Source organism: Ochotona curzoniae, unplaced genomic scaffold (assembly GCF_017591425.1).
Source record: "Ochotona curzoniae isolate NIBS_2020 unplaced genomic scaffold, NIBS_Ocur_1.0 contig_64, whole genome shotgun sequence".
Taxonomy (NCBI): domain Eukaryota; kingdom Metazoa; phylum Chordata; class Mammalia; order Lagomorpha; family Ochotonidae; genus Ochotona; species Ochotona curzoniae.
Genome location: NW_024466502.1, coordinates 48,596,955 through 48,607,077, shown reverse-complemented (window position 1 = coordinate 48,607,077; position 10,123 = coordinate 48,596,955). Strand labels below are relative to the sequence as shown.

The following is a 10,123-nucleotide window of genomic DNA, read 5'->3' as shown; positions in this document are numbered from 1 at the left end:
CGCTGTGAGAAACCACACTTACTCTCCCTTCCGAGTCAGGCCATGTGTCAGCAAGAGGGAGATGCCACAGGTGACTTAACTTCACTCTGTTACTTCCCTCTACACTCACATCATACCCCAACCCTTATTGCAACAAAACTCCCAACTTTCCTTATAACAGCCTGGCAATAGGTGTCATCTTTTTCCTTCTTTTTCTTTTTGAGGATGTAGAATAGTAGAGATGGCATGGAGTAAAGATATCACTAAGTGAAAAAGAAACTGAAGTCTGCAAGCCCTAATGCCTGGGAGACTTCCTCCATGTCAGTGGTCATGCATCTCCAGGCCTTCTGTAGCTCACCTTTAACAACTGCTCAAATCTAATGTATGAAAATCTGGCTTTTTATGTAAGACAAATTAAGGATTGACATTTCACGGACATTGAGGACATTTGGAAAGTGTGCAGAAACAATTCCATTTAACAGCCAACTTTTTCTAGTACATTTTAAAAATGTATTGACTGTTAATATTTATTTATAATGCAATTTCATAGGCTCAGGGATTTCTCCCTCCCCCACTGATTTCCCCTATATTATTATGGTCCTTCAAAAACAGTCATAAGTCCATCATTTTGCTATTTAAGTGTGTCCTGACAATGTAGATACAGACAATGGCCAAAAATTCATCATTCTATTGTCAAGACATATTTAGCAGTTTCATCAGGAGACCAACTTTTATTTGGAAGTAGAGATGCATACTATCTACTCTATTATAGTCTCTCTTGTACAATTCCTCTAAATCACTATTTTAAATGCTACTAGATTCCTAAACATGTGATTCTTCCTGTAGCTCTTTGGGAACCACATATTTTGGGTAAAATGAGTCACCCCTATGAGTCAAGGGATTCCCAGGGAAAATGGTCTCTATTTCTTTCCCCTCTTACCTTAGTAGTCAGCTGAGATTTAAGCAGAAGCAGTGAATGTGAGGATTAGATTGAGCTACATGACGACGTTTGTCCCAAGCCACAGGCACACCATATTGGGCTTTGTTCCTGAGATTTACAGGGTGCTAATAGCTTCCCTGGGCCATAGTCTTAACACACAGCCAAGCAGAATTCACCCTCCCGACTGACATGGAAAAAGTGGAGGGAGAAACCAGATGTCTAGAGGGATAAGCTTCCTGATGATTTTAGTTTCCAGTTCCGGATTTTGAGGGGACAAAGGCACAACCTGCATGAATGATGATTGAAATAAAATAGTCCAGTTTCCTTTCTGAGCTTATAGTTTCAATACTATCTCTCAAGAAGCAATATGCCCATGCCCAGATTGCATGTTATGAGGACACACCAGTCAGACAATATCTTGGGCCTGGCAACGTGGCCTAGCGGCTAAAGTCCTCGCCTTGAAAGCACCGGGATCCCATATGGGTGCCAGTTCTAATCCTGGCAGCTCCACTTCCCATCCCTGCTTGTGGCCTGGGAAAGCAGTCAAGGACGGCCCAAAGCCTTGGGACCCTGTACCTGTGTGGGATACCCGGAAGAAGTTCCTGGATCCTGGCTTCAGATCGGCCTTTGCGCTCACTTGGGGAGTGATTCATGGGACAAAAGATCTTCTCTGTCTCTCCTCCTCTCTGTATATCTGACTTTCCAATAAATAAACAAATCTTTAAAAAAAAAAATCACAACATCTTCTGTAGGAAGAATCATCCAGGGCTGCATTTTGGGTCACTGAAACCACTCTTAGTGCTACAGGCAATCATTTGATCCAAAGTACTTATCGAGCGTCTAGTAGAAGCTGCATGAGGCACCAAGGTAACCACCTTGAAAGTATCCAGATTTTGGTTTCATTTGCTGTTAAATTGGCAGAAAAATATATACAAAAATAACCCCAAGGCTACCAAGGAAAGGCTAGAAACAAAAGCACAAAATAATTGTGGCACAAAAATAGAGATTACTAAGACAATCCAATAGTTGGAGAAGGTATTCCCAGGACAGGATACCCACAGAGAATGGGGCTTCCCTGCAGAAAGGGAGGATCAAGGACAGAAAGCGACGTAGTACTTCACACTTCCCTGATGGCGCTGTATGGGTGAATCCAGAATAAGTAGTCCCTTCTGTAGGTATTTTTTATCCCACAGAAATTTCTCAACCCAAAGAACACTAGATCGTCCATGAGAAAAACTGCCAATCTGATTTAGAAAGATGTATTTGAAAGAGTTGCAGAGAGAGGGAGAAATAGAAAGAGATCTTCCATCTGCTGGGTCACTCCCCAAATGGCCATGATGATTAGGACTGGGCCAGACGAAGGCCAGGAGCCAGAGACTACATCTTGGCCTCCAGCATGGGAATCAGGAGCTGGGTATTTGGGTCATTTTCTGTTGCCATCCCAAAGACATTCAGAAGGGAGCTCGGTTGGAACTGGAGTAGCTGGGACTCAAGCTGGTATTCCAGTATGGAACTTCTGCAACACAGATGGCAGCTTAACCCACATTGTTATGAAGCTGGTGCCTCCAAATTTGATATTTTCCTGTGGAGAAAACTTGTATATACCTACACCTACTTGCCTCCCCATATTATCAGGCAAATAGCAACTATTTGATTTTTTGCTTTATCTTCCCATGTCATGAATACATTCAAATGTAAATTCCAGAGGTGAATCAAGAGCAAATGTACCTCATTTCTATGATTTCAAGCAGTCTGGAGAAAGATTTATGGTGGTAAGTGAATAATAATCAGCAATGTTTCCCCCATTTGATTGCACATCATATGGTGTTTGCTCTTTAGAATTAATTTAGCTTTCTAGTAAGGTTATCTTGCACACTTTCCAGGGTCCCCTGATATAAATAGACAAAGCAGCAAGAAGGAAATCAAAACAAGTGTTCATTTGTCTGGAACACAGTGACAACTATGTAACATAGAAGAAGATAAATAAACAGAAGAAAACAACAATTAACAGAAAGCATTAGGACATGGCCAGTCACCGCAGACCTTATCAGACCTATTAACTGGACTTAAGGAAGCATGTCAGAAACACAAATCAAGGTCAAACAGAAGTTATAGGCTGCAGTGAAGGGATGGAGGATTTTGTCTCTCCTAATCCATTTTAAAACAAGTTGAAGTTTAGCAAATTCCTTACACAAATAACAAAAAGGGTAAACCTCCTCATTGCTGGCGAACAAGGAGTAATGGGTCTGAATTCAGAAATCACTAACAATTTGCCAATGATGAGCTAGAGATAATGAATGGAAATTGACCAACTGAAATACCTTAGTTCTCCCTGCTATTGTTTTTAACAAACGTGTGGAAAATAAGTGATTATATTAACCTTTGTCTTGGTTGTTACTTTTGTGTTGATTACAAACCTGTAGAAATGTGTTTCATGAGATGCAGATTCTGCTGCACCCAAGGAGGGACAGGTGAACAGAGGCCCTGTTTGGCAGGACTCTCCATGTTTAAGGAATTGGGAGTGGTGGAAATCTCTGAAGCCTGCACAAAGATCCTGGACTCCGGAATATATTCCTACCAGTGAAACCTAGAACAAAAGAGGTCCTTTGCCCAGAGATCAAAGTACCCTTCCTGCCTACCACTGACTCAGCCTAAGGTGTCTCCTGCGCCTGTGTTGGAAAAGGGTAAAGGAGTAATCTCTCTTCTTTCCCCACATCAGTTCTCAGGGCTGATGCCTCTTTCTCATGGCTAGCCCAGTGACAGGTGGGCAGTTACAGCTAGCCGATCTCCTTGCTAAATATCAGTCTACCTGTCAACAGTGAGCTGTGTATTTCAAGAAGCATTAAGATCATTCCCCCTGCAATTATAGAACAATGAAATGTGACAGTTCAGGGAGCTTGTAGAATATGCTAATCCCTGGATTCCACCACAGGTGGAATCAGGAACCTTGAGGTTTAGGCCCAGCAATGCCTCCTCCAGGGAATTCTGAATACAAACTCACATCTGGGAAAGGTTGCTCAAGTAGCTTATCTTGAAAGATCATGTAGTCAGGATACCCAGTGTACCCATCACAGTCAAAAAGAACCAAGATCGCATTTAGTCCATGAATTAAAAAAAGACATTTTCGTGTAACTAGAACAATGCCCAGATACTGTTCTTTCACCCAGCTGAGTTATACCCTATGAAGTAGTCAAACATCTTTAAGGTTAAATGCAGATCCAGATTCTGTAAATCTCTCAAAGACTTCAGGTGGCATTATAATCTGATTTTGGGAAAGCAAAGAAACAAGTGCCATTTTCATTGGAAAGATTCCTAGGAAACATTGGTCCATGACACAGGTCTGTCCTGCTGGGCTTGGAAATCTAGGATAAAATTATCTGTAACACCTAAACAATGGGCAGAGGCCACATTTTTCTCTTCTGGGTTTCTTTCCACATCCCCACCCTCACCATGACTATCCTATTCCACCTAGAAACAGCAGATGTCAGATACTAGGAGAACTTGGGCATCCCTCAAAATGTCAGTCCCATCAGGCAAGCGGCACCTCTCAGGTAGGCTTCCTGGCCTCTGCCCTCCCGAATAAACCTGATCCAAGGTTGCTCGGCAGCCTGGCTTCTCAGCCTTCACACATGGTTGATGGATTTATTTAGAAATCAGGGGTTAAAGAGCTGGGAGCCCAGGTGCTGCAGAAATGGCAGGTGGCTAAAGCTGACTTGACAGCAATTAAAACTACAAATCTTTGATTAGGCTCCTGGGAATGGAATCATTAGCAACCTTGAATGGACCAGCTTGCTTTCTAATGCCTCATTAGCTGCTCTACTGATGCTACTTTTAAAAGCCAAGAGAAGGGAAAGAAAAAAAAAAACTCTTCAACACAGGATGAGGGATGTTGAGTGACAAAGCGGGCAGGAAAGGGAAGATACCAGTGTAAGCATATCTAGCCGAACAAACAGGTCCTGCCTTTTTGCAGCGTGGTCACTGACATGAGCTTGCGTGTTTGCTGGACTGCACAATAGTCTGTATCCGCCTGTTCATCTGACAAAGACGGCTTTTTCTTTTTATTTGATGTACCTTTTCAAAATCCTCAGGTGATTCCCTGATCTCAGCGAAAGCCTCAGTTCGGAGTGCTTATCTTCGACATCCAGTGTGGAACTACTGGAGGGTTCTCTGGTGTTTTTCCAATGGACACTTGGCCTGAGCTCTCCTTCCTACTCTTTGGATACAACAGAATCTCAGTGTCAATATTCTGTTTTCATCGTACCATCTGGACTCTGAATGGTGTTGATGTGGGATTTGTGGATTTTTTTCTATCTTATTGAAAAATCAAAGTTGGACTGAAAGCGACCATGCATGTTAAATAAACTCCCCAACAGGGGTTTTTAGAATGAAAGGGAAATGTGTCTCACAATGTTAATGTAAAATTCCTGTGTGACCAATTATGTGATAAGAGCCCAATTCATTGCATAATTTATTACTTTTATTGTTCACAATCTGTCAGTCAGTAGATTAATATTTATAATGCACACTCCACAAACATGTATTGATCACCTGTTATAAACCTCATGTTTATCTACTGTGAGAAAGCCAGACACAATGGATAATCTCTGTTGTTGAATTCACAATCTATTTGCAGGAAGTTGAGACTGGCTCAGTGGTTCAACAGCTAGTCCTCTGCCTGTCAGAATCCCATATGGGCACCGATTCTAGTCCTTGCTGCTCCCCTTCTGATCCAACTCTCTGCTTATGGCCTGAGAAGGCAGCAGAGGATGGCCAATTCCTTGGGACCCTGCACCCATGTCAGAGACCCAGAAGAAGCTCCTGGCTCCTGGCTCCTGGCTCCTGGCTCCTGGCTCCTGGCTCCTGGCTCCTGGCTCCTGGCTTCTGGCTCCTGCCTTTGGATCACCTCAGCTCTAGCTGTTTCAGCCATCTGGGGAATAAACCAGTTGATAAAAGATCTTGCTCTTTCTCTCTCTCTCCATGTTTATGTCTTTCTCTCTGTAAATCTGCCTTTCAAATAAAATCTTTAAAAAGTGACAAAGCATCTTTTATTCCTTTTTTCCTTCCTTCATTCAATAAACACCTGCCATGTGCCTGCTTAGTCCAAGAATAATTCTTGTACCAGAAAGGGCAGCATTGTATAAAAAATTACAATTACTTTCTGATGAGCATTTTACATATGTATTTGACTTAACGCTCACAGCTCATCTCTGAGTTGGACACTGCTGTTTCCTCTGTTTTAAAGTCTGGGAAACTGAAGCCAAGAAGCATGAAGCAACTTTCCCAAGGTTACACTACTAGTAAATAGCAGTGCTAGGACTTAACTACAGGCAAGCTAGCTGGTTAGCTGATACGTATGCTCTTTTCATGTAAACGGTGGTTAAAAAAAACCTTCATGGGGAAGATAAACATCAAAACCAACCATTTGGGCCTGGCGTGGTGGCCTAGCGGCTAAAGTCCCCGCCTTGAATGCGCCGGGATCACATATATGGTGCCGGTTCTAATCCCAGCAGCTCCACTTCCCATCTAGCTCCGTGCTTGTGGCCTGGAAAGCAGTCGAGGACGGCCCAAAGTTTTGGGACCCTGCACGCATGTGGGAGACCTGGAAGAAGTTCCTGGCTCCTGGTTTCAGATCAGCACAGCACCAGCGATTGCGGTCACTTGGGGAGTGAATCATCGGACGGAAGATCTTCCTCTCTGTCTCTCCTCCTCTCTGTATATCTGACTTTGTAATGAAAATAAAATATACCTTAAAATTAAAACCAACCATTTAAGTCATGTGATAAGCACATCTGTGTAAAGTGTATAACAAGCCCATGGTAGATAAAGAAGGGGATTAGTCAGTGCTTTTGGGGCAGAACTCACAGTGGGTTTTTAATTAAAAAGAACAAAAGCCACAGCTTTCAGCAAGTTATAATCAGATACTTTACTAAATGGCCTTGACACCATAATTTTTTAAGACTTATTTTTTAGTTTATTTTTTTAATATTGTTTGCATATTTGAGAGGGATGCATGTACTTGTGGGCCTCCTGTTACTGTGAGGAGGGTTGAAGTATGGAGGAAGATGGGTGGAACAAATGTTTCAATTTTTTTCTCCTGTGTCCACAGTTGGGGAAGGAGAGGGGACCAGTCCTCACTGTCAAACTACATTAGCAACTGGGGGGGGAGAGATCCCGGTATACTGAAGAATGTTCGAAGAATATTACTTGAGTGGTTTTGATAGTTCTGAGACATCATTGGCTTCACTGCACCAGGGTCAAGAAAATCTTTCCACGATCTGTTGGCTGATCAAATTCACCTTAGTGCATCTAGAGACACGGAAACATGTTGGAAAGCTCAGCCAAGAAGGTGGTCCAACATGTTCAGCTTTGCATCCTCTGAAAAGGCATTCAACGTCTTCTGCTGATCTAGATGAGCTGGCTCTCATATCTGCCATGTGAACCTAGCTATGTTGTCTACCACATAGGCATCAACAACTGAGGAGGAGGCCCAGTCCTGACACATGTATTCCAAGGTGAGATCATATACAGTAGGGATTTCTTGGTTGCTGGAGTTTGAGTCCATCCATTTAGTTGGGGAGTCCTCAAAGAAAATTTGCCTAGGGTGACCTCAGACTTGACTCTTGTGTGCATTAGTCATTGCAGGGTCAGATTCTGTCTATAACCTACATCAACCACTGTACACGCAAGTGGATGCGGTTGCCTGGCCAGTTCTGATCCCAGCCAAATCGCTCACATAAATTGATGACTGCTGTGGCCTAGTCCAACTCAGCCCACCACACGCCCAGTCTTCACACACAAGTGGTTGCCATGGCCTAGTTTGGGTGAGCTCCAATAATTCCTACCAGGACAACCTCCACTCCTATTTTTGCATGTGCTGCAGCTTGGTCTGGTATGTCATTTCATTATTTATTTATATTTACTTATTTTTATGGAAAAGGCAGATTAACAGAGAGAAACAAAGACAGTAAGAAGTATCTTCTGTTTGCTGGTTCACTCCCCAAGTAGCTGCAATGGCCAGAGCTGAGCTGATCCAAAACCAGGAGCTTCTTCCATGTCTCCCACATGGATGCAGGGTCTCAAGGCTTTGGGCCATCCTTGGCTGCTTCCCCAGGCCACAGTTAGAAAACTGGGTGGGAAATGGTTCAGCCAGGATATGAACCAGTGCACATATAGATTCTTGGCAGTTGCAAGGTGAGAATTTAGACACTGAGCCATTGTGCAAGACTCCTGTCCCATATTTCATCTGGCTCTCATGTACACCCCTAAGTGGTGCAGCTTGGCTCAACCCACTCCACCCTCAGATCCAGCCCACACATATGGCAAGGAGTCAGCCCTGACTCTTATGCTCACTAATGAGAGCTGAAGCCTAGCAGGGGAGTCCTCAAATTTCCCCTACCAGGCTCACTCACAGCCCCATATCTTGCATGTGCTGGTGGATGCTTCAACCAAGCTTGGCATGGCCCACCTGTAGTTCTTAGCTCTCTCTGGCAGATGTTACAGCCCAGAGGCCCACAGCCTGTCCTGACTCTTGTGCATGCCAGTAGGTGTGGTGACCTGGCCTGGGCCATCCTGCTCCCAGACCCATCCCTTACAAATGTTGAGGAGTGCTGCATCCTTGCCTGGCCTATCCCAGCCCAGCTCTAGTGATCCCTAATGGACGCTGTGGCCTAGCAGGGGAGTCCCATGTTTCCCACTAGGCCTGCTCCCAGCCCTAGATAGCATGCATGCCTGTGTGTACTGCAGCCCTGCTTGGCATGGTCTTTTCTTTGCATGTGCTGGTGGGTGCTATAGGCTGGCCCATCCTGGCCCTTCTTAGCCCTGGCTCCAGAGAATGTCAGGTGAGTCTCATGCCTAGCAGCTCATTCTCAGCTCCCCACTCAAACCAGTTGAAGGCCCACAGAGGGGAGCTCACAAGACCCCTACAGAATCTGCCCCCAAGTCCAGTTCTTTTGAATTCTGGTGGGTCCTACTGCCCAGCCTGATGTGGCCCACCCACAGCCCAGATGGGCAGGTACTGCGGCCCCCTCAGGCATGCCCCCAAACTCCAGCTTTTGCAAGTGCCAGCAAGTGGCAGATGATGCTTTTTAGCCCAGACAGGTCTCCCACATGGGTGGGTGCCCTGGACTGATCCAGACATGTCCTCTGATTTCTACCCTCTAATCTACTCCATCTCAGCTCCATCACCTATCTGCAAATGCAGTGGTCTGGTCCATGGAAGACTCCAGAAGTTATTCCCCCCCTGCCAAACCCATACCCTCAGGCGCTGCTACTCTAATATGTCTCCAGAACCTCTTCCCCAGGCATTCCAAAGCCCACCTCTTTCATGGACTGGGGTGGTGTGTCCAGTCTGGCATTCCTCACCTTCCCTACCTATCTCTAAAAATATATATAAAATATGTCCATAGGCAGAAACAATGAGAAGTTTATTCCCATTCTTGCAATACCAGGATGGTCCCAAAGCGAAACGACAGATAAGCGTCTACATTGTTGGAAGTAACCTCAATGGCAGCATGATGGACTTCTGAGGGTACTTGAAAGACCCCCTATTGAAAACTGGAGAGGAGAACAATGGGGGTGGGGGGACAGGAAATCCTAATGCCTATTAAACTGTGTCACAAAATTTTAAAAAAAATTAAGAAAGAATGCACACACACACACACAAACACACACACACACATACAATAGGCAAATACTTATTTGGCAGGGGAGACACCATGATCATGAAAGTGGTTTTCCCAGGGCGAGGCTCATCCATTGCACTGCGGATGTGTTGACTTTTGCAATTTCCCCAAATGTGGGAAACTCAACTACATAATTTGTGATAGTGGTGGACTGCACCCAGTTCTCCTCTGAGAAAAAAAATGTATATGTATTTAGAATATGCAAAAATGCTGGTATAGTTAACACAACCTTGGCGTTAACCTTGCCCAGAATGCCTGCCAGCTCTTGGATGCTTTCCTCCCAGCCATTTAACACTTACCTAGCTGTAAGGAATCCTAGGCAGTTGCCTACAGCTGGGGTCATGCCATTATAACATAGATTTCTGAAACAGAGGTATCAAATAAATCGGGAAACTTGAAAAGTAAAAAATCTCATCCACACTTGAAAATTAATTCAATTAGTAAAGTACAATCTGGATAAAGCCCCGAAGAGCTGGTTGATGTTTAAGCTTTGTTAAAATCAAGTAAGTCAGGAGAACAGGAA

At 44.2% G+C, this 10,123-nt stretch overlaps 1 non-coding gene across 1 annotated transcript; it reads left to right on the top strand.

Moving 5' to 3' along the window:
- Positions 1-9,608: 9,608 nt before the first annotated feature.
- Positions 9,609-9,769, top strand: LOC121163802. The gene has a single exon (XR_005884962.1). It is a non-coding gene; the product is annotated as a U1 spliceosomal RNA (small nuclear RNA).
- The last annotated feature ends 354 nt before the right edge of the window (positions 9,770-10,123 follow it).